This window comes from Podarcis erhardii, assembly GCF_964252035.2.
Source record: "Podarcis erhardii genome assembly, chromosome: 16".
In the NCBI taxonomy this organism is placed as follows: Eukaryota; Metazoa; Chordata; class Lepidosauria; order Squamata; family Lacertidae; genus Podarcis; species Podarcis erhardii.
The window spans coordinates 10,000,692-10,025,093 of NC_138514.1; the positions used below are offsets into that span (position 1 = coordinate 10,000,692).

The following is a 24,402-nucleotide window of genomic DNA, read 5'->3' on the forward strand; positions in this document are numbered from 1 at the left end:
TTTCTCCTGAAAGTCTATAATGGGGTAGACAGCTGCACCTCACTAGGGAAGGCATTGTACAAGCAGGGAACCACCACGGAAAAGCATAGCTGTCAAGTGTCCCTTATTTGAAGGGACAGTCCCTTATTCCAGCGCCATGTCCCGCTGCTGTCCCTTATTGATGGATGTCCCTTAAATGTCCCTTAAATGACGTCCCTTAAATTTCAAAGGAAGCAGCTCCTCTCCCTCCCTCCCTCCCTGCCGGCCAGGGAGGTGGGAGGCTCCAACTGTGTTGCTTGGCTGTGTTGCTCACCCAATAAGAAGTCTAAGAACGACTGGGGGGGTGGAGCTTGCATGCCTTGTGCTGATCAAATTGGCTGAGTTCCCTGGGGACTCGCCTTTGCTCAGCGCTTCCCAGCGGAGAGGTGACGGTGGTTTTCCTTGAGGCTTCGTTTGGCTGCTGGCTGGGCTTTCTGTCTTTGGCTCAGAGGGGCTCAGAAGTTGAACATACCTGTGCTGAGTGCTCGGATCGGAATCGGATGGATATGTCATAGATGGCCCACTCACCCTTGCCGGCAAAAAGGTCTGTCTGTAGCGGGGGCACATGGTGGGGGAAAAGGAAAGGAGTTCTCGTGGGAGGGGGGCTTTTGAATTTGTTTTGGAGGCCATTCGATTGACTTATGGGGGGAAAGAAAGGAGCTGGTTGACTAAAATGGTGGGTGACTGGCGATCTCATGGCGAGGGGGGGAGGCTGTGTGTGTGTGGCTAGTTAATGCAAGCTGAGGGGTTTTTTGAATGCTGGACGCCATTTTGTTGCACGTGCTGCTGCAAACTTTGCAGTGCAAAGCCAGGCTGGGGAGCCATCTTAAGTTGAGGCTGCATAGGCCTTGTGGTGCATGTGATTCAGATTCTATTCAATTGAACCTCTGGTTACAAAGTTGGTTGGACAGTGTTCTCGAAGCTACCAGCATGAGTTTGAGCAGACTGCAGGAGGACAGGAAGACTGGAGTGTCTGGAACAGGTGAGGCTGCAGGTCCCTTATTTTGGCTGCTGGTCCCTTATTTTCAAATCTGTAAGTTGACAGCTATGGAAAAGGGCACAATGCCAACTGGGCAAGGCCTGACCTGCCAATTGTAGGGTCCGAGATGGGAAAGGAACTCTTTTTGGTACAAAGTGGGGAAGCAGGCATCTGCTTAGTCCATCTCTGAAGTTGAACAGAAGGAGTAAGAGATAAGAATCTAAGCAAGGGGTCAGAGGCAAGGAACACAACAGAGCCATGAAGGTTTTTGTTGCTCAGGCAAGGTCTTAGTCCAAACAGGAAGTCCTTTATAGCGCTTCCTGTCCAGGAAGGCCCAATGGCCATCTTAGGTGGACAGGGCCAGCCCAGACACTGACAGTACTTCACTGCCTGGGAAGATGCTCCAATTGGCTCCAAAGTTCTCGGTTTTAGCCCTGGCAGCTCCTGGCAGTCAACCCATTATTCTCTCAGCCTGCTATTTCTTCACTCATTCCTCATTTCTCTTCTAAATTCCATTCCTTCAGCTCCATTTATCAACTTTGGGTGGTTTTAATCTCAACCAAACAGACAACCTTCCCTTGCCTCTGCAAAATCTAGGGAGGATTATCGTCCCTGACTGGGTTCACAGTACAAGCATAGATTTTCCTTAATCCCTTTCCTTGTTGACTTGTGACACATAATTTAACAATATAAGAATCCTCCTGGATCAGGCCAAAGACCCATCTAGTCTAGCATCCTGTATCCAGTGCCAAATAGATGCCAATGGGAAGCCAGAAAGCACAAGATGCGAGCAATAGTCCTCTCCCACTGTTATTCTCAAGCAGCTAATACTTGTTTTATGTTCTTCATTTCCCTCCAATGATCTCCCCGTCCACCCCATGCTGCAAAAAATAAATAAATCACAGAGCACATGCTTTTGTTATACAGATTGATTGGTTTACTCAAGCAATGGCAGGTCCTCACTTCAGTTTAATACTTTAGCTGATCAGCTTGGTTGCCTCTCATGTCTCTTCCAGCTAGACAAACCTACAGTTCTCCTGGCTAAGCTAGTTTTCTGTGTAAATCAATCACTGACGGGAAGAGGAAGCAAGGGGACCAGGAATAGAGGCAGAACTGGCTTTGCTCAACCAAGAGAACTGGCAAAGTCTCAATGCTTCTGTAAGCTCTGCCAAATGCACAGAACTTTCACCATAAGCTAACAGATGACAACTGGCATTAACAGTATAATGAGCACCAAAATCAATTACAGGCAGCGCAAGCAGGCAGTCCGTGGCCCTAGGGCTCTCAGCCTAATTTCAAAAGCCCTCTGCAAGTGATCTGTCCAGACCTTTGGCAACAGCCATTTCCCTCTCCCAAGAGCCTACTGGGTGTGGAGAAAGGGAGAAAGAGAGAGAAGTGGGTGACGCTCCCCACCAGACTCTGCTATACACACTTATTCAGGAAACACTGAGTCCAGGAAAAACATGGGCATAAAAGCCATAGTCCATCTCTCCATTTAAACAAAGGAGGACAAGGGACAAGGTGCCTGCAAACATTATACTCCAATATGTGCACCAACCTTTCAATATGTGCACCAACAACCAATATGTGCTTATACACCAATATGTGCAGCAACTTTTCCAGATCATTGTTGTACATCAGGAGTGGCTAACCCGTAGCTCTCCAGGGGTTCCTGAATCACAGCTCCATCACCCTCAGGTCAGGAGTGATGGGAGCTGGAGACTGACAACATCTGGAGGGCAAGAGATTAGTCACCCCTGTAGAACTAATTGCACACAGAAAACATTGTTGGCTGTAACACAGACTCAATGAAGACTAGTTAAAATGCATCACACTCTATCCCTTTTTCTTCGAATTGGGGTGTATTATTTCAGCAAGTTTCCAGAACACCAACTACAACATTGTGGGTGCCTCCTTATGGGCCCTGTAACCTCTGTCAAATGCAGGATAAAATGCCAATCAGGTTACTTACCATTCAGCGAACTCTGGAACAAATCAGCTGGAAAAGCAGATATCTCAGGATCCAGTTCCAGAAGGTACCTATTAATATAATAAAGTATATTGTTTAAGGGATGGACAAATTCATCCATTTTGGTTTCTCTCTGTTTCTCATGTTTTCAGTCTGTAGTTTGGTACCCCACATTTCTGTGTCAGTTTGCTAAATTTTCAATTACAAGTCCCAATGAAAATTGATTATTTTTTCCAAATATTCATTGCATTTCCATCCAGTAACTCTGGGCAACTTTCTCTCTCTCTCTCTCTCTCTGAACCAATAATACAAAAATAATACAAACATATGGAAATCTAAAATACAGTGTAAAAGCATTATGAAACATCAATGCAAAATATATATTTTAAAGCACTAAAAATACTGGCCTTGCGGTGTAAATAGGTCTTCAATTGGTTGAAAAGTTCTGAACCAAAGTCATTTGGTTGGATTTACATAGTTAAGGAAACCCAGTAAAATAACCTTGCTATTGACTTCCCATTAAGAGGAGTACCACCACAGAACCATTTATTTCTCTATGGCCCACAAGCAGCCTGGGACCAGGGTATCTGAACAGACACGAGACAAATTCTGTTGTATCTTTTGTCCTCTTTTGGCGATGCATTCCCTCTTTTTTGGAAATGTGCAAATGGCCAACCCAGCCCTGACTATGGCCTGATCCCATAGCTCCTGGCTCCAGACTCCACCACAGGCAGCTGCCCTCATCTCAGCCCAGACACTAGTAATATAAAGTAAGATACATGGCCAGTTTTCTCTCCATTTAGAAGAATTTCAGCTTGAAACTGCAGCTGGTATCAAAAAAAAGAAAGAAAATGTGTGCTGTTATTATGAAAACAAAGCGCATTCATTCTTTACATTTCATGTTTCAGTTCCTGTCCCAATAGCTTTGAAAGTAAAAAATTAGTTTTATAGCCACATTTGCTACAGTGGACTTTGGTCTTTATGACTTGAGTTTAGCATGGATAAGTTTCTACCATTTACACCATTAGAGTTTCCACCTTCCGATGAAGAGGAAATATTGTACAGCCCAGAGAATGCTAAGGCTGGGTCCAACGAAACCCTTTCCCTCAGCCAGAAAGCTCAAATTTCTTAGGACTGCAAGGCAAACTGCCCTGGATGAAGAACTTGAACTCGGAGTATGGGTTCTACCAAAATCTTCTATGCTCAGATCAATACGATACATAGGCAAAGTAGGTTTCAAGGGAACAGTGGGCAAGCTAAGACATTAATCCAACCCCTATGATCCCATCATAAGGAAACTGGGGGGCAAATGGGGTAGTTCCTTGGACTGGGCCATCCAAAGGAAGCTTTGTGACTGAGGTAGGATTCAAACCCAGAGCTCCTCAGGCCTAGGCCAACACTCAAACTGTGACTACGCTATGCTTGTTCCATCCTGAGACTTCTCTCAATCTAGATAGAACTCCGCAAAGTTCGCAAACATGTATTTTATTGACGTTCACAAGGCTCATGTAGAGGTATTTCCTCACATCCCAGTAGGCTGTTATTTTGGCTCTGAATGAATATGGTTAGGAAGTTTTTTATGAAGTTCTGTAAGAATGAGTGAGCTTACCACCCCTTCCTGGACTTGAAAGAACTAAACAAAACTAAGTCGCAAAGGAGAGAGGGAGGTTTTCCCCGCTCTGGGCAGAGCCAATAGAAACTAGAATACTACTGCGCCTTCATTTCCCAGCCTGCCTTGAGATCTGGAATGGGGAAAGGCAGGACCTTTTCTTAAAGATAGGAGCAGCATTATTATTCCTTCTCATTAATACTAATACATGGATTTGCTATCACCAAATAACTGAACCCTATTGGTCTGCCAACTTGCTTCACTGCCTACAGTGGACACAAAGATCTCTCCAACATCATCCCAGTGACAGTGCAGTTGCTATTCTAAAAGAAATAAAAAACAAAGCATGAAGGTCCCCAGAAAATAGGAGAATAATGGGAGCATAGTATTTTGAGTGGAGGACTCCCTGGTCCTGAATGGGGTAACTGTGCCCCTGAAGGACCAGGTGCGCAGCCTGGGAGTCATTTTGGACTCACAGCTGTCCATGGAGGCGCAGGTCAATTCTGTATCCAGGGCAGCTGTCTACCAACTCCACCTGGTACGCAGGCTGAGACCCTACCTGCCCGCTGACTGTCTCGCCAGAGTGGTGCATGCTCTAGTTACCTCCCGCTTGGACTACTGCAATGCGCTCTACGTGGGGCTACCTTTGAAGGTGACTCGGAAACTACAACTAATCCAGAATGCGGCAGCTAGACTGGTGACTGGGGGCAGCCGCCGAGACCACATAACACCGGTCTTGAAAGACCTACATTGGCTCCCAGTACGTTTCCGAGCACAATTCAAAGTGCTGGTGTTGACCTTTAAAGCCCTAAACGGCCTCGGCCCAGTATACCTGAAGGAGCGTCTCCACCCCCATCGTTCTGCCCGGACGCTGAGGTCCAGCGCCGAGGGCCTTCTGGCGGTTCCCTCATTACGAGAAGCAAAGCTACAGGGAACCAGGCAGAGGGCCTTCTCGGTAGTGGCACCCGCCTTGTGGAACGCCCTCCCATCAGATGCCAAAGCGATAAATAACTACCTGTCATTCAGAAGACATCTTAAGGCAGCCCTGTTCAGGGAAGTTTTTAATCTGTGATATTTTAGTGTATTTCTGGTTTTTATGGAAGCCGCCCAGAGTGGCTGGGGAAACCCAGCCAGATGGGCGGGGTACAAATAATAAATTATTATTATTATTATTATTGAGCCTAAATCCACTTGTTCTGGATAGAGATGATTAATCCTGCTCGATTTTCTTATTTTCTGTGGGTGGTATTCAATACTAGTTGTACCACTGAAGTTAATGGACATATAACTGTACAACCATAGAAACCAAAGGTCCTCTAGTCCAACCCCCTGCAATGCAGGAATTTCCAGGTGGCCCATATGTGGATTGAACCCGCGACCTTGGTGTTATCAGCACCATGCTCTAACCAACTGCGCTAACTGACATTACTAAGTTAAATTCATTGTGACTGAGCAAGAGTTGTGCTGCCCCTGCTGCCACCCACATCCAGTTGTAGGCAAAACATTAAACGAGGCTTTAATTCAAAATTATGTGGGCTATTTTGTAGAGCTATAAATTTGTCCCCAAGAACAAAAACATCAAACGGTAAGTTGTTGTTTAGTCATTTAGTTGTGTCCAACTCTTCGTGACCCCATGGACCAGAGCATGCCAGGCACTCCTGTCTTCAACTACCTCACACCAACCATCTCGTCCTCTGTCGTCCCCTTCTCCTTGTGCCCTCCATCTTTCCCAACATCAGGGTCTTTTCCAGGGAGTCTTCTCTTCTCATGAGGTGGCCAAAGTATTGGAGCCTTAGCTTCACAATCTGTCCTTCCAGTGAGCACTCAGGGCTGATTTCCTTCAGAATGGATACATTTGATCTTCTTGCAGTCCATGGGACTCCCAAGAGTCTCCTCCAGCACCATAATTCAAAAGCATCAATTCTTCGGCGATCTTTATGGTCCAGCACTCACTTCCATACATCACTAATGAGAAAACCATAGCTTTAACTACAGTGGTGCCTCGCAAGACTAAATTAATCCGTTCCGTGAGGCTCTTTGTATAGCGGTTTTTTCATCTTGCGAAGCAAGCCCATTGACAGCTTAGCAGATTAGCGCTATTAGCGGTTTAGTGGCTTTTAGCGGATCAGCTGATAAGCGGCTTAGCGGCTTAGGAAAAGGGGGGGGAAAGGGGAAAAAACCCGCAGGAACTCGCAAGACATTTCGTCTTGCGAAGCAAGCCCATAGGGAAATTCGTTTTGCGAAGCGCCTCCAAAACGGAAAACCCTTTCGTCTAGCGGGTTTTCCGTCTTGCGAGGCGTTCGTCTTGCGGGGCACCACTGTATATGGACCGTTGTTGGCAAGGTGATGTCTCTGCTTTTTAAGATGCTGTCTAGGTTTGTCATTGCTTTTCTCCCAAGAAGCAGGCATCTTTTAATTTCATGACTGCTGTCACCATCTGCAGTGATCATGGAGCCCAAGAAAGTAAAATCTCACTGCCTCCATTTCTTCCCCTTCGATTTGCCAGGAGGTGATGGAACGAGATGGTAAGTATCATTCTTAAAAGAGGTACACACCCTCCCCCTTCTCTCCTTCATAGAATTGTAGAGTTGGAAGGACCATCTATTCCAACTCCCTGCAAGGCAGGAATCTCAGCTCAAGCATCCATGCCTCTTTCTAAGCATGCACAAGTTATTTAAAAACAGGGGTGCAGACCTTTGGGCCACCAGATACTTCTGGACTCCTATCAACCTTGACCATTGGCCATGCTGGCTGGGCCTGAAGGAGTCCAGCAACTTCTGAAGGGTCACAGATTTCTCTCTCACTCCCCCCCCCATCCTAAAAGCAATGAATGCATGCTTTGACATCTGAGCCACTCATTTTAATCCCATGCAAATGTATGCAGATATATCTGATTAATAAGCTAACACTCGGATGATTAATTGACTAGATGTAATCATGTGACAGTCCTGTTACATTTGGGTATGTATATCTTGTGCTACAATTGCCTTTGCCCTTAAGTGCACAAAAGAAGGGAAACGAATTGGGCCCCAGTTCTGGCACATTTCTAAAGGGGGGGGGGACAGAACAGACATGCACCACTCATAACTCAAATTGTATTTTGGATTTGAGCAACCACATCCAAAGTAGAAAATGTTTTGTAGAAAGGAGCTTTCTATCTGCAAAGGGACACAAATCGATCTGCACACACTCTCCTCTGCCAGTCCCATAGCATCTCATGGTCACAAAGCACTCACATAACCACCCCTCTTTTCCCCAGACCTGCTTCTCAGTGACCCATTGTTCATAGCAATGCTTTAAACAGTTCATATTTTGTTAATTGTACAAGCCTAATGGAGGAATGTATTGGCAAGAAGGGGTAATAGCCATCAGGCCAGCAATAAAACAAAATTAATGGTCCATGGGAAGAAATCATGTCCACTTAATATCAGCTTTGAAACTCTAATAAAATAATGTGATACCAATGGCAGCTTCTCCCTCACACATATGCACACCCCGAGCATGCAGATTGCTTACACCACGTTAAATCACTCATATAAAGCAGACCCCGTTCGGCTGAAGCTCACAAGATCCTCCCGGGAACATAGCAGACCGGAAACATTTAGCGTAAGGCTCATTACCGACATGCACAGCTGTAGCAACACCCACAAGATCCAGCCTAGAGGCAACACAGGAAAAAAACACACCAGGAATAGAGGATGAGGTCTTCATCAGTGCTCTCTAGTCCTTTAGCAAAAAACAACCCATTAGTATATAACCTGGAAACCCAACTCCACAACGGGCAGGTCTGATGGGCAAGCATCTCTCTCCATCATTAGTGATGGATGAATCTGTCCATTTCACTTTCTCTCGATTTCTCATTTTTCCAAACTTATGTTTCACACCTCTACATCAGTTTGCTAATCTTCTCTTTTTTAAAAAAACAAGAAACCTTCACAAATATTTGTTAGCATTTTAGCGCACATTTTCCCCAATCGACATATTTGCAATTTTGCTTTAAATACATATTTTTGCAAGCTGTTTCCCATAAATAACGCATTATATTATTTTATTATTTTTATGCACATGGCACATTTTTGCACAAATTTTGTTGCTGCTGGAGAACTGCATTGTGAAATGCGTAGGAGGGAGAATTCCGAAGGGGAATTGCACACCTTGGGCCAAAGTGTGACCCAACTAACACGTTATGCTGAGTGCAATACTTTAGCGCCAATGTTTGGTGATGTAAGAGAACTTTGCAGCAATTCTGCCTCTCCCAATTTCTAGCCAAATGTGAATGCGATGGGGGGAGAGGGAATCATTCCACTTCCTACATGGTCACATGCACATCAAATTAGCATTAAATTAGCACGGCAAAGCTTAGAAAGATCATGTGATCACCACCCATCATGGTCATTGTGATTGCTTTCTATAGTTAGAAGCTTTGCAGAGACATGTCACAGACTGTACCTGAAGTTCATGGGCCATTTGGCCTGTTTGTTGAGAATAATGATAAACGATAGAAGCACATGCATTACTCATGTGTTTGCTTTTCATCTGCAAGCCACTCCTTTGTGGGGGTATACATTTGTTAATATAAAAATAGCCTGCTGGATGAGGCCAGTGGCTCATCTGGTCCAGTATACTGGTCACACAGTGGCTGACCAGATCCCCATGCGAAGCCCAAAAGCGGTACCTGAGTGCAACAGGACTCCACATGCTCAAGATATTTCTATATGCACCGCCTCAGAGAACACAGGAAGCTGCATTATTTATACCTTGTTAGAGCATTGCCCTTTGAACCATAATACTACAGAACTAGCAGTGGCAGCAGCAGCTTGGTATTAGCCAGATGTCTTTCACGCCACCTGCTCCCTGGTCATTTTTCTACGTTTCCAAACACAATTCAAAGTGTTGGTGTTGACCTTTAAAGCCCTAACCTGCCTCAGCCCAGTATACCTGAAGAAGCGTCTCTACCCCCATCGTCCTGCCCAGACGCTGAGGTCCAGCGCCCAGGGCCTTCTGGCGATTCCCTCATTGCAAGAAGCAAAGCTACAGGTGAAGGAATGGGTTTCCAAAAGCCAAAACTGACTGTGCAGGCAGTTTTTAAACTGCACCAAAATCCCTATTTCTCCTTAGCTAAAATGCATAAACTTTAGCCGTTGAGCAAATGCAAAACAAGAACACAGCTCTCTCCCTTATCAGTTTGATGGCAAGACTGGCCTTGACTTTACCAGTAGAACAGACACAGACATATCTTATGTCCTGACCACAAATGACGCAGAGACCCAAGTCTGGGACTAACGCCAGAGCATGTTCTCGGAAGTAGTGACCTCTTGCTCCAAGATAGGAGTAGGAACAGGAATATCCTTTTATGGTCAGAAGTGCAGGAAGGAAATCCCTTTTTGGTTAAGAGTGCTGGAGAAGGAACATATGTGATGTCAACCTACGTGTACAAGCTGACGTGGTTGGAAGGAGGGAGAGGGTGCCTGGAGGATATATATACTGCATGAAACTTGTCATTTCTTTGGACTTGCTGTGGACTTGATCATGCAAGTGCCTTCTGCTATCCGGAGAGCAGAATAAACTCTTTCTCTGAATCAACCTCAGGTGTCGTTTGACTTCCTTCCTCCTGTCCCGGACCAACGCAGACCCAATCGGTGAATTCCAATAAGGCTACATTTCTTGGGGGCTCGTCCGGAATTCCGCGTTCTCCGAGGACAAGGACGAAGGACCGAGGCGTCACTCCTTAGCGAACAGCTCGGTCGGCGTCAGTGGCTCCAAGCGCGCACCCTACCATTTCTAGGGGGAGCCCCCCACCCCGTACCTGAGTGGAGACGCAGCAGAGATGGAAGAAAGACAGCAGCTGCACGGGAAAAGGGTGCCCAAGGGAAGTGAAAGGTAGGCTCCACAGCTTGTTTTGTGGGAGTCAGGGGCCTGATCAACCCCGCCCAGTAGGAGCAGTAGGGTGCCGCTGGATTCAACCAGTAGAGAGCAGTAGTGTGCCACTGGTTTGCCGGTAAAAGAGCAGTAAAAGTGCCACCGGCGTTGGGAAGTTTATGGGTAAAGGGGATTAGGGAGATGAATGAGGTTTGTATGTGTATGGGGGTTTGTATATATGTGTATTTATTTGTGTATGGGGACACTCCAGTGAATGTTTTGAATGGAGGAGACGTTGGGGCTCAGAGCCACTGGCAAAGCAAAGTGTAGTCCTTGAGGTGCGTTTCCTAGCGACGCGAGTCCATCTAGGCCACTGACAGGACGCGGAGAAAGGTGACTGAGTGAATAATTACATTAGGTGGTCGGAGTGTCCCAAAATCATGGGGGGAGCAAGCAGTAAATTGACCCCCCTTGCAGTGTTTTATTTTGGGGACAATTGGAAATGTCAAGCTACAGTTGAAAACCCTTGTAAGCTCCTTTCTGTATTCTGGCAGTGACCAGCATAGGTGCGTCCAGTTGGCTTGTATTGTATTACCAACATGTGGAGTCCGGGGAAAAGAGATGTGTGCTCTGCCAATGTGCAAGAGGCGCCAGGAATAGAACCCTGCATGAAGGGATCCCAATTCTGCCACATCTACTGTGCTGCATCTCAGGGGGTTGGGAAACAGACCTTAAAACACCTAGAATCTTGCAGAGTACAAGTATATATAAAAAAGGGATTATTTGGTCTTTAACATTAAAAGTGACATGAGTTGCTCATGAGGTCAAATTTTATATTTTCATGTTAAAGGTGGGAAGGTTTCAATTACTAATACAATCATGTAATCATGTACTGGTTCCAGAATTTGAGTGTCATCAATTCACTGTGCTTTGAGCTACCTGGTATCTTAAGATTTTTGTTAAAAGTTTGTTTCTTATTGACTCTGTTGCATAGGTACCCTGGGCGATTTAGAAACCACTTGTTAAATGTTGATCAAAAGTAAAAATGTACAAATGTACAAATGTACAAATGTACCCCTGCAGTGTGTGTGTGCTAAACACAGAAAATGGGGCCAAAGAACACTCAGGAAAATTTCAAAATTACTAAATATTGCATGGCATGCCAGCCCCCAGAACATGAGCAAGCGTACCTGTGTCATTTAAACATATGACCTCTTTTTGTTATCATAGAGGCGGTTCTGTAAATTTGACATACTTTTACAAGTACCATAAATTTACTCCAGTTTTCCTGAAATTTCTGATCATCCTGATCTCGGATCCTGCAAGTCCATTTGGCCAACTCAGCAAAATCCATCATCTTCGCCTCCCACTCCACAATATTAGGTATTCCTAGGCATTTTAAAAATGAAGTTAGAACGCCTCTTGAGATCTACCACCTCTGGTGACCCTGGCGTGTTCCCAGTGGGAGAGGGGAAAGAATCCCAAAAACAGCCCTATAAGGACTGAGGTCTGTCAGTGGCAACCGGAATGCTGACTGGCTGTTGTGGGAAGGGAACAGAAAACTAGGAAGGGAAACAGAGCGGAGTGTGGAGTTCTGAACAATAAGGACTCCATGCTTCAACAATCTACTGCAGTTCCCAGTTGTCTATTTTATTTCTATTGTTTGAGATGTAGCATATACAGGCACCTTGCTTTGGTTTCCCTATTGTTGTTGTTGTTTAGTCGTTTAGTCCTGTCCGACTCTTTGTGACCCCATGGACCAGAGCACGCCAGGCACTTCTGTCTTCCACTGCCTCCCGCAGTTTGGTCAAACTCATGCTGGTAGCTTCGAGAACACTATCCAACCATCTCGTCCTCTGTCGTCCCCTTCTCCTTGTGTCCTCCATCTTTCCCAACATCAGGGTCTTTTCCAGGGAGTCTTCTCTTCTCATGAGGTGGCCAAAGTATTGGAGCCTCAACTTCACGATCTGTCCTTCCAGGGAGCACTCAGGGCTGATTTCCTTAAAAATGGATAGGTTTATTCTTCTTGCAGTCCATGGGACTCTCAAGAGTCTCCTCCAGCACCATAATTCAAAAGCATAAATTCTTCGGCGATCAGCCTTCTTTATGGTCCAGCTCTCACTTCCATACATCACTACTGGGAAAACCATAGCTTTTACTATACGGACCTTTGTTGGCAAGGTGATGTCTCTACTTTTTAAAATGTCTCTACTTTTTAAAATGATAGGTTTCCCTATTGTATCTGGTCAAAAACATTTTTTAAATGACGACAAGAACAAAACACCACCCAAACTTCGGAACTGGAAGCAGGAAGGGCACACACACCACAGAGAGCAATCTGCCTTTCAAACTGCCTCTAAGCCTGGGGAGAAAAAATGATCCGCCTTCAGTAAAAGATACCATATCTAACACATAGGCAGCCAAATGATTCCCCCCCTTCCTTGATAAGAAACCCTTCTTAACCTGGCTCTTCAGTGATAGGGAACATTAATTTATGCAGAGGGTTTTATCGAGCCTATATGGTGATAATGATTAACATTCCTGAGAAGGTTGCAGCAAAACCTAGCAAGGGGGAAGGCAATTACTTTGATTTCAGTGGAAAGTTTGCATCTTAGAGAGAAGGCTGGTTTACAGCCCTCTCCACGACGCTGTAGCTTTTCATCTGCACGTTATTTTTTTATACATAAAACACTCCAATTTGAAGTAGTGCAGGTAGGTCCAAGGTAGACTGTGCCACACACTTTTCTGCAAGTTTGCATCAATACATAGGGTGGCATGCAGTGCTAGTCCTACACAGAGTAGACCCATTGAAGTTAAGAGACACGACTAACTTAGGTTCATTAATTTCAGTGGCTCTGCTCTGAATAGGACATAGCTGAATACCCCCTTACACCTTTATGTTGTGATTGAGATGCTTACAGGGCAATACTATGTGTGTCTACTCACTGGTAAGTCTCATTCAAGTCAATGAGACTGACTCCCAAATAAGTGCATACAGAATTTCAATGTTAAAAGAGATGTGATTTGTAAGGAGTGCTATTACTACGAAGAAAAACAACTTGTTTATAAACATCTAATCTGAAATGGCATCCTTGCTCACCAGATACCAGGCTGCCTGAAGCTACGATCCCAATCACCTATAATTACATTGTAGAATAGATTCAGATTACAAACGTTATCTGCAAAATAGTATTATAAACAAGTGGACTTGAGTGTGGCACCCACAACAAATGTCTATCGAGTGCAGAAGGATTTCTGCTCACACACAAACGAAGCTCCTATTCAAATGGCAATTCCATCATGCGGACACCTCCAGGTCTTGCAAGGAGATGGGTGCGATTGTAATAATCCCCCTTAGATGACTCAGATAATCTCACTTATTACAATGTTATAAATAACCCTTCCCTACAATCTGCTTCTTTGCGGTGGATGTCACAGAAGCTGCAGGTTCGATGACTGGCCAATAGCAGAGAGTAGTTCATATGGGCAAACTGGGTAATGCCCAACCAACCAGCCATTCTCTCCCTGCCTGCCTTCTTACCATAATTCAAAGCAATCAAGCAATTCATCAAAAATGTCAGGTAAAAGATTGACTGTTCACCAAACATGGTCAGCATCCTGTAGCCTTCCAGATGTTCTTGGATTCCAGCTCCCAGCAGCCCCGTGGTTATCAGGGTTGATGGCAGCTGTAGCAACATCTGGAAAACTGTAGATTCCCCATTCCTGCCATACAATCAACAGTTGGTTTAAAAATCTGGTGCAAGTACATTTTAAACTGCATTTCTGCCTTCCATGCCTGCACAACGCAGTTAGTTAGAAGCTCAAATGGGCTTTAGGTGGGTTTTATGAAATCTGTCCTTGCGGATTCAAATGTTGTTGTTGTTGTTTTCTTTTTTTATACCCTGCCCATCTGGCTGGGTTTCCCCATCCACTCTGGCCGGCTTCCAGCACATATAAAAACATAATAAAACATTAAACATTAAAAACTTCCCAATACAGGGCTGCATTCAGATGTCTTCTCCTGTGTAGTTCCTTATCTCCTGGACATCTGATGAGAGGGGATTCCTAGGGTGACTCTGAGTAGAATACAGTGTTAAGAAATTAATTCATTCTGGAAGTCTGTTCTTAACCTGAAACTGTTCTTAACCTGAAGCACCACTTTAGCTAATGGGGCCTCCCGCTGCTGCTGTGCCACCAGAGCACGATTTCTGTTCTCATCCTGAAACAAAGTTCTTAACCTGAAGGACTATTTCTGGGTTAGTGAAGTCTGTAACCTGAAGCGTATGTAACCTGAAGCGTATGTAACCTGAGGTACCACTGTACCATCTCTCCACCTAATATCTCAGAGGATTGATGCAAGGTTGCAGCAGGATAGCCCTTTGCACACCACCCTAAAGAACATTAGTACCTTGATGAAAGCCCACCTAATCCAGCATCCTGGGGACAGCCTTCATGCAGTTGTCAAAGGAAAGGCAACATTTGGTGTGATCCTTCAGAAATGCTGAGCCAGAGCCCCAGAAACTGCTTTGCTTGAAGGCAGCAGGAGGGAAAGCTGTTTGTTGTTCTTGGTACTGTTATACTGAATTTGCGATTTTAATGTTTAATATTGCATTTTGGTTGCTTTTCCTTACAAGGGTCTTTGAATATTATTTTAATAAAATTGGTGTTGTTATAAAAACTGGGGAGGGGGAATCACATTCACTATATTACACACTTGCTGTTTTTCATTGCAAACTCCTCTGGATATTATTTTAACCGAAAAGCAAGCAACAAATATTAACTACTGCCACTCTAGCAGCAGGGTGATCCGAGTTTAAGCAGAACTTAGAAAAAGTTCTCCCTGTCCATAAAAAAGGAACAATACAAACAATATTAGCTTGAATTAAAGTGTACTAGAATACTTTTACTGTACCAGGCACCCCCCAGGAACACTAAAAGTAAAGGGTAAAGGGTCCAGTCATGGCCGACTCTGGGGTTGCGGTGCTCATCTCACTTTATTGGCCGAGGGAGCCGGCTTACAGCTTCCGGGTCATGTGGCCAGAATGACTAAGCAGCTTCTGGCGTACTAGAGCAGCGCACAGAAATGCCGTTTACCTTCCCGCCAGAGCAGTACCTATTTATCTACTTGCACTTTGACGTGCTTTCGAACGGAGGAACTGGGACGGAGAAACGGGAGCTCACCCCGTTGCGGGGATTCGAACCACCGACCTTCTGATCGGCAAGTCCTAGGCTCTGTGGTTTAACCCACAGCACCACCCGCGTCCAGAAACACTAAGAAACAAAAAAAAAACACACATGCAGAAACACTAAGAAACTAAAAAAAAAAACATGCAGTTTTGCCAGGTTCAGTCCACCTGCTTGATTCCAAATGGCATCCAATTGTATCCAAACATAGATGAAGACCTGCTCCTTGAACTCAGGAGCAAACATGCAAGATTTAGTCACAATATCTTGCAAAGTGTCCGAAGGCAGAGCAAACAAATAAATTTCCAAAATATATAACAGATGTGGGACACATCAAGATGGCTGCTCCCTAGATTTTCAGTTGGCACTGCAGCCTGCAGCCAGAAAAACAAGATACCTTTCCCAGTTGACATGTAACAATCATTCATTGCTTTTATTACGCGAGCCAAATCACTTAAAATGCAAGACGCTGGAAACAATTGCATTATTTCTCCTCCTGCTAAAACCGAGACACATTTAGAACCCACATCTCAACTCAAAAGAATCGGGACAGATTTCCCAAACGGCTACTCAGACCTGATATTACCTAAATTGTTTCCGTCTGTCAACCCAATGGCAGTGAATTATTCAACTCGCAAAAGATGCACGCAGCCATCCTAGAATGCTGGATCAAAGGACCCCAGACATTAGGGAAAGATGCGCTCCAAAATCAAGATGGAGGAGGGATTAGTTTTAAACAGATTTATACAGGGAATTTGGCAGTCCCCACCCGATTGAGCTTTTCCAGCATCAGTCAACCTTTCGCATCAGGCTTCTCACTGTAGGTCCAAGCTTCTCATGCGCTGTTGCTTGGTGTGTGTTTTAAAAGCTGAAATAATTATAAAATTTTTATTCTATATTTTTACATACATTATATTATCTCCTTCCAATTTTTAAATTTCCCGTACAGTTTTTCCTTCCCCTCCCTTCCCACCCCACCCCCCATACCCACATTGCACTATATTTTTGCAGCAAATTTTTGTAAGCATTACTACCTAAGTATATTTGTACAGTTACACAGCCTTGCTGTACATATCTGGTTATGTGCTGGTTATTTTGGGACTCCTGGAGTGCAGATGAGTATAATGTACATATAATGCTATATGTACAGCAATGCGTGAAAAATATATACATTAATGCACATAGTGTGGCAATTTTATTTTTAGCAGAACTGGGAGGGGAATAACTCACCTCTCTCCAAAACCAAGGAGCGAGAATGGAATTAGAAAAAAAGAAAAAATCTGCGAGGGTATGCTTGACATGAGATTTTCAGAAAATGATATCCCTAGTTCCAATGTAGGTATTCATTTCCACCGATGATTAATTGCAGCATTCCTCATACACTGCTGACACTTATGGCATCAGTGATGAGCACATTAGTGAACAATTTGTTTTCCCTTCCTTCCTGCTTCAATCAAAGTCCCTTAGTCATTCATGTTCAAGCAAACAACTTGGGGAACAAAAGCTTTTATTGTCATGGGAAAAGGTTGAGGAGGTTGTTTCTGAGGTCAGAAAAGAAGGAGAGAGAGAAATCCAGCAGTCAAGGTGTTCCCACTAGGGAGGGGGGAGAAATTAGATTCAATTCGCATTTAAAGGTGCAACTCCTTAGTTCACACCTTCTGAAACTTGAGAACTGGAACATGAGAAACTGCTTTGAACTTCACACTGATGCAAATGTTGCGATGCAGTTCTCCAATCAAATAACGGTCACAAAGATTCATATATGGGGAGGTGCATAAAGATGAATATATTAGTGAAAATAATGTTAAAAAACTGCATTACAGTAGTCAAAACTGCATGCAAAAATGTGTTTTATTGGGAGAAATTCACACTCAAACACGGAGGAATTTTCATGAGCATTTTTTTTCCTGTTGCAAATTGTTGCAGAAATGTGGGGGACTGACTTAAAGACTTGAAAAATGAGAAAATGAGAGCACCAACCTTGACAGATACATCCATCCCAACTCCCTGCACCTTTGGTGTTTTTTTTATTTAGAAAAATTCAGACCATATCAGTGTGCATGTGATGTTAGGGTTTCCTGCCTCACTGTGTACCATTTTACACTGTCTATCTCAGTGGCACTCCACATGTTTCAGAGGGGAGAATTGCAGGTGGCATTGGAGAGGCAAGGATGGCTGTAGCGGGCACACTCGTAAAATCATAGAATCATAATCACAATAATGCATTATTTGTATGCTGACCATTGGACTAGGTTGCCCTAGCCACTCTGGGCAGCTTCCAACATCTGATGGGAGGGCATTGCACAGGGTGAGCATGACTAACCTACTGGGTTGTATCCAATGCCAGCCCTACTCAGAGGAGACGTGCCAAAGTTAATGGGCATTAATTTCAGTGGGTGTTCTCTGAATAGAACTAATGCTGGATACAAGGTCTGGATAGCTCAGTTGGTTAGAACAGACATAGGCAAACTCTGGCCCTCCAGATGTTTGGGACTACAATTCCCATCATCCCTAGCTAACAGGACCAGTGGTGAGGGATGATGGGAATTGTAGTCCCAAACATCTGGAGGGCCAGAGTTTGCCTATGCCTGGGTTTGAGCGTGGTGCTGATAAGGCCAAGGTTGCAGGTTCAATCCCAGTATGGGACAGCTGCATATTTCTCCATCACGGGGGGTTGGAGCAGATGATCTGCAGGATCCCCTCCAACTGTACAATGCTATGATTCTATGATTCTACAACCTGCTGTCTCCAGCTGACAAATCAAACCAAATCAAATCAAATACATTTATTGGTATCACAGTATAGAACATTTCAAGTCACCGGGATAATTAAAAGGACATGGGTGAAGCTGTCAAGGGTCATAAAGTCACACTGTGATCGTGTGAACTTAGATATTCTGCTTCGCCCTGTCTTGTTCCCTGAAAGGATGGATCGTTGGGAAAGTTTAGGGAAGTTTTTAATATTTAATGCTGTATTGTTTTTAACACTTGATTGGAAGCCACCCAGAGTGGCTGAGGAAACTCAGCCAGGTGGGCGGGGTATAAATAATAAATTATTAGTATTATTATTATTAACCTTTCAGGTAAGATTGTGGCTAAAAAGGAGGCTACTAAAGCAGTGATAGAGACGCGGGTGGCGCTGTGGGTTAAACCACAGAGCCTAGGACTTGCCGATCAGAAGGTCAGCGGTTCGAATCCCCGTGACGGAGTGAGCTCCCGTTGCTCGGTCCCTGCTCCTGCCAACCTAGCAGTTCGAAGGCACATCAAAGTGCAAGTAGATAAATAGGTACCACTCCACCGGGAAGGTAAACGGCATTTCCGTGCGCTGCTCTGGTTCGCCAGAAGCGGCTTAGTCATGCTGGCCACATGACCCAGAAGCTGTACGCCAGCTCCCTCGGCCAATAAAGCGAGAAGAGCGCCACAACCCCAGAGTCGGCCACGACTGGACCTAATGGTCAGGGGTCCCTTCACCTTCACCTTCACCTTCAAAGCAGTGATATCTTTATTCCCGATCTGCCAGGAGAAACCTTATTTGGCTTCTCGGAGTTATAGGCCAGAAGCCCAAGATTTTGCTCAGCATCAGTTGGTGAGGTCTGCTGGGTGAAGAGCAATCTAAGAGAATGTGGTCCATTGACTCTGGTCCTCCTTGGTTGTAGGCACACAAATGGGCTTGATATGGAGCATGTGAGAATCTGCCTTTGGTCACTGCAGAAGGGAAAGCATTTAATCTCGCAAGCATAAAGGCTCTTCGATGGGAGGGGAGTAGTAGATCCCTTAGATATTTGGCACAGGTTCCGTAGGGTGTTGTAATACCCAAAGCCTCCGGAGAACAGGATCTTGGCGTGTGAGGTAACAAGCACTGTCTTTCGTGGTTGTAGAGCCGCTGCTTGATTATTTGGAATATGTAACTTTCGTCACATACTTCAAGGCTCTCAAGAGCAATGCCTAAACAATGAATTTTATCTTGAATTCCTGTATAGCAGGCTTGTCCAACAGGTCAATTGTGATCTACTGGTCGATTGCAGGGTGTCCCTGGTCGATTGGATGATCCTGAGCTCAACAACAACAATGGGTAGATCACTGCCAGTTTTCTTTTATAGTGGGAGTAGATCGCAGTCTCTTGGAAGTTGGACATGCTTGCTGTATACCATGGGTAGGCAAACTAAGGCTCGGGGGCCGGATCCAACCCAATCGCCTTCTAAATCCAGCCTGCAGACGGTCCAGGAATCAGTGTGTTTTTACATGAGTAGAATATGTCCTTTTATTTAAAATGCGTCTCTGGGTTATTTGTGGGGCCTGCCTGGTGTTTTTACATGAGTCAAATGTGTGCTTTTATTTAAAACGAATCTCTGGGTTATTTGTGGGGCATAGGAATTCGTTCATTTTCCCCCCTCCAAAATATAGTCTGGCCCCCCACAAGGTCTGAGGGACAGTGGACCGGCCCCCTGCTGAAAAAGTTTGCTGACCCTTGCTCTATACCATCTACAGTAGACAAAATGCAGTATAGAGGTTAAGAAGGAGTTAAATGTTGTTCTAAAGTGGACTTTCAGCCAGGTCTTGATTGTAGTGCAGCTGACAATATATATTAAATTGCAGCCTAGGGAGTGTAGGCATATTTCATCATCATCTGCCACAGGCTTAGGGAGCCATTGGTCCTCTAGTTGCTGTTGGGCTCTGGCTCCCATCAGCCACAGCCAGCATGGGTAATGGTCAGGAATGATGGGAGCTGTAGTCCAACAACAGCTGGAAGGGCATTGTTATGTACTGAAGTTCTCACCCTGGGCCAGCAGGGGGATACTGTAGATAGTTATGCAAATGAAGGATCGAAAGTAATGTTCAGTGATTGGATAGTTTTAGAAAGTTGTTACAGTAACAAGGTACTGGAGCTCTATATAAGCAGACTGAGCCCTTCAGTTCAGTTCTGTTCTGGCATCTGAATAAAGAAGAGCTGTTTGAAGAACCGCTGTGTCGTCTGATATGTTCACCCACAACTTAACAGGCATAGGCTCCCCACGTCTGACTTAGAGCACAACCAATCAGGAGAGCTGCTGCTTTGATCCCTTTCCACTCACCGTGCCACTAGAACAACTTGTAAATAGCTCAAGACAGGCAGTTACTGCCAAATATATACCAGATAATGCCATGAGAATGATAAGAAGGCCTTACTGTAAATGGAAGCAGATGGAAGTTAATTTTACAGGGCCTAACCAGGTGCTTGCTTTCTCAGAGAGATTTCATTGCGACACTCGAAAATAGTTATTTTAGGATTGGCAGCTGGGATATCATTGCACTATCTGTCCCTTTAGGTTTCAGATGACATCATTCGGCACTGCGCTTAAATCCAGCCCTTCCCCTGTATCAAATTTTTTTAAAATGCCTTGGCTTTAAAAAAAAACTCCACTACAAATGTAGTATTACGAGGCAAGAGCAGCAGCCAAATACTTAAAGATACAGTGGTACCTCGGGTTAAGTATTTAATTCGTTCTGGAGGTCTGTTCTTAACCTGAAACTGTTCTTAACCTGAGGTACCACTTTAGCTAATGGGGCCTCGCGCTGCCGCCGCGCGATTTCTGTTCTCATCCTGAAGCAAAGTTCTTAACCCAAGGTACTATTTCTGGGTTAGTGGAGTCTGTAAGCTGAAGTGTCTGTAAGCTGAAACATCTGTAACCTGAGGTACCACTGTATGTCATTTGGGCTGGATATTTAAGAAGTGGAAAACAGACTTTCTCATACTGCATTTAACGGTAAGTGCTCTGCAAACACTTGCTAATAAGACCAAAATCATTTGAGAGCTCTTTCTCATCCCATGTTGATCACTGTGATGAGCTTTGGGTGGGGCTGCACCAGACAGGTAGTTCAGAGGAGCAACATGCTACTCTGCAGCTGAGAGAGCTGCACTGGTTGCCCATTAGTTATCAGGCCAGAATCAAAATTCTTGTGTGATTCACAAAGCCCTGAACAACTGAGAGCCAAAGCAATTTAAGGATCTCCAGATTCCTTATGCTCCACCTCGATCACTGAGACCCTCTGATGTAGCAATTCTGACAGTACCCCATGCCCAGGGCCATAGCGTGGGGAAGGCCGGGGGGGCCGTAGCCCCAGGCACATATTTTGAGGGTGTGTGTCAGGGACTGGGCAGAGGAGGAATGGTGGAGACGGCCTCCTCCATCCTGACCCTTCCAGGGAGGAGGAAGAGGAAGATATTATAGATTTACAACAGGCCACAGCTCAGAGGCAGATGAGAGGGGAAGTGGGGAAATTATGGGAGAGTCAGAGCAACACCTGGCTGACATGTTGTCGTTAGAAAGCATTCCATACCCTCCATCTCCCAGAACCCGGTGAGTAGGAGAGCAAAGAGCTCAAAGTCAGAGGGCAGGTAGCAGCACCTGGAGAGGAGAGGATAAGAATGACAAATAAGGAAGTGGGAGAGATGGGGGATGGAGATTCACTCGGGACAACGACATTATCTAAGAGGCTGGAAACTTTTCCTTGTCTTTATAATTTCCTGCACAACCAGCCGGGAGCAGCTGACAGCATACTGACAGGGTGCAAGCCAGGTGTCCCCATGCAGAAAACCCCTTCCTGCCTGCTGCTGTGGGTCTCTGGGCCCTGGAACCCAGCCTGGCCTAGCCTTGCCACTGGCACGCAGTGGTGGCTGGTCCCATTGGGACTGGTAAGGCAGAAAGCAGAGAGACCAATAGTTGGCAGAGCCAACAACAGGAAGCCAACTAGTTCCAGTTTTGTCCCCGTCCTGCTCCTGGCTGAGTCCCACAAGGGCAACACCGAGACTAAGGAGGAGGAAGCTGGCAAGCAATGGCACCCCCTGGGCTGCTTGCAAGCAGGAAGACCGCCAGGTCGAGGTGGCAGTGCCACACTCACTCTAATAGACCAGCCACCACAGCTGACTTCCATCCCATTTAGAAGAGTGACTAGTGGGGTGCCACAGGGTTCTGTCTTGGGCCCGGTCTTATTCAAGAAATGTAAAGTATTGCACTTGGGCAAAAAAAAAATGAGAAGCACAAATACAAGATGGGTGACACCTGGCTTGAGAGCAGTACATGTGAAAAGGATCTAGGAGTCTTGGTTGACCACAAACTTGACATGAGCCAACAGTGTGACGCGGCAGCTAAAAAAGCCAATGCAATTCTGGGCTGCATCAATAGGAGTATAGCATCTAGATCAAGGGAAGTAATAGTGCCACTGTATTCTGCTCTGGTCAGACCTCACCTGGAGTACTGTGTCCAGTTCTGGGCACCACAGTTCAAGAAGGACACTGACAAACTGGAACGTGTCCAGAGGAGGGCAACCAAAATGGTCAAAGGCCTGGAAACGATGCCTTATGAGGAATGGCTAAGGGAGCTGGGCATGTTTAGCCTGGAGAAGAGGAGGTTAAGGGGTGATATGATAGCCATGTTCAAATATATAAAAGGATGTCACATAGAGGAGGGAGAAAGGTTGTTTTCTGCTGCTCCAGAGAAGCGGACACGGAGCAATGGATCCAAACTACAAGAAAGAAGATTCCACCTAAACATTAGGAAGAACTTCCTGACAGTAAGAGCTGTTCGACAGTGGAATTTGCTGCCAAGGAGTGTGGTGGAGTCTCCTTCTTTGGAGGTCTTTAAGCAGAGGCTTGACAACCATATGTCAGGAGTGCTCTGATGGTGTTTCCTGCTTGGCAGGGGGTTGGACTCGATGGCCCTTGTGGTCTCTTCCAACTCTAGGATTCTATGATTCATGTATTTGTTAAGTGACTTGCCCAGTTGCGCTCTGTGGCTGAGGTACATGGTTGTCCCCCTTCTCATTCAATCCCCACATCAACTCTGTGAGGTAGGTTAGGCTGAGAGTGAAGGACTGGCCTAAGGTCACCCAGATAGAAAGGGAAATGCTGTTGACCCTTCCCCTCTTTCTTATGGTTTTTAAAAAATCTTGAAGCCAGAGTTGGATAGGACAGTCCTTCAAGTAGAGAACACCGTGAAAGAGAACTGTCTCCTGGCAGCCATAACAGTGGGAAACTATCCTCTCTAGAGTAGGACATATGGCTTCTCCAAAAAAAAAAAAAAAAAGACAGAATGGGTAGACATCCCCAAATACTTTAGCTTCTGAAAGCAGAAATCTGGGCCTTTTCAGCAAGCAATTTAACCAGTTAACAAGGAATTGCAGACCAATCAACTCTGAATCCAGGCTCCTCAGCGTGGGTTTTCAAAATCCCACTTCTAAACATCTAATTATTTTGCATCCCCAGCACACAAGACTTTATCACATTCTCTCTCTCTCTTCTACCAAACAACTTATTCCCAAGATAAAATACCAAACTCCCTCTCCCTGACCCTGACCTGTAACCTCATCCTGGGAAATTCATCAGCGCATTTCTTCTGAAATGTTTTCAAACCGAACTTCTGAAGTACTGTTTTTGTCAAGTCTTTTTAGCCTTCAAAAGTTATTTCCAACATAAAATGTAAAGTACAGTGAAGGGAATTCTAAAGGAAGAATTATTCAAGATGTGTACGAGACATAAATCTCTTAACCCTCATTCAAAACAAGTCACTCTTTTCTCCTGGAATGGGGGGGGGGAGTTCAATCTTCGTTGCCACCCAAATCCAGTTTGGAGATTTCACATGTTGTCCACCGCAAGTGACAGCACAGTCAGATGAGGAGGGGGGGCAGGGTTGGGGGAGAAGCTGAGAAACCTACATACCCAAAACTGAAAATGAGGACACATAGTTTGCAAGTTCAAGAAGTCTACAGTGGTACCTCGGGTTAAGTATTTAATTCGTTCTGGAGGTCC

The 24,402-nt window shown here is 45.1% G+C and overlaps 1 long non-coding RNA gene across 2 annotated transcripts in view; it reads right to left on the minus strand.

Moving 5' to 3' along the window:
* The window catches only part of LOC309331286, a 126,982-nt gene that overhangs the window by 27,825 nt on the left and 74,755 nt on the right, over positions 1-24,402 (minus strand). Inside the window, exon 3 of one of the 2 annotated variants that reach the window (XR_014151774.1) lies at positions 2,970-3,037. This is a non-coding gene — a long non-coding RNA (uncharacterized lncRNA). Of the gene's footprint in view, positions 1-2,842; positions 3,038-24,402 lie in introns of those variants that run through there. The other variant, XR_014151775.1, reaches the window with a different exon arrangement.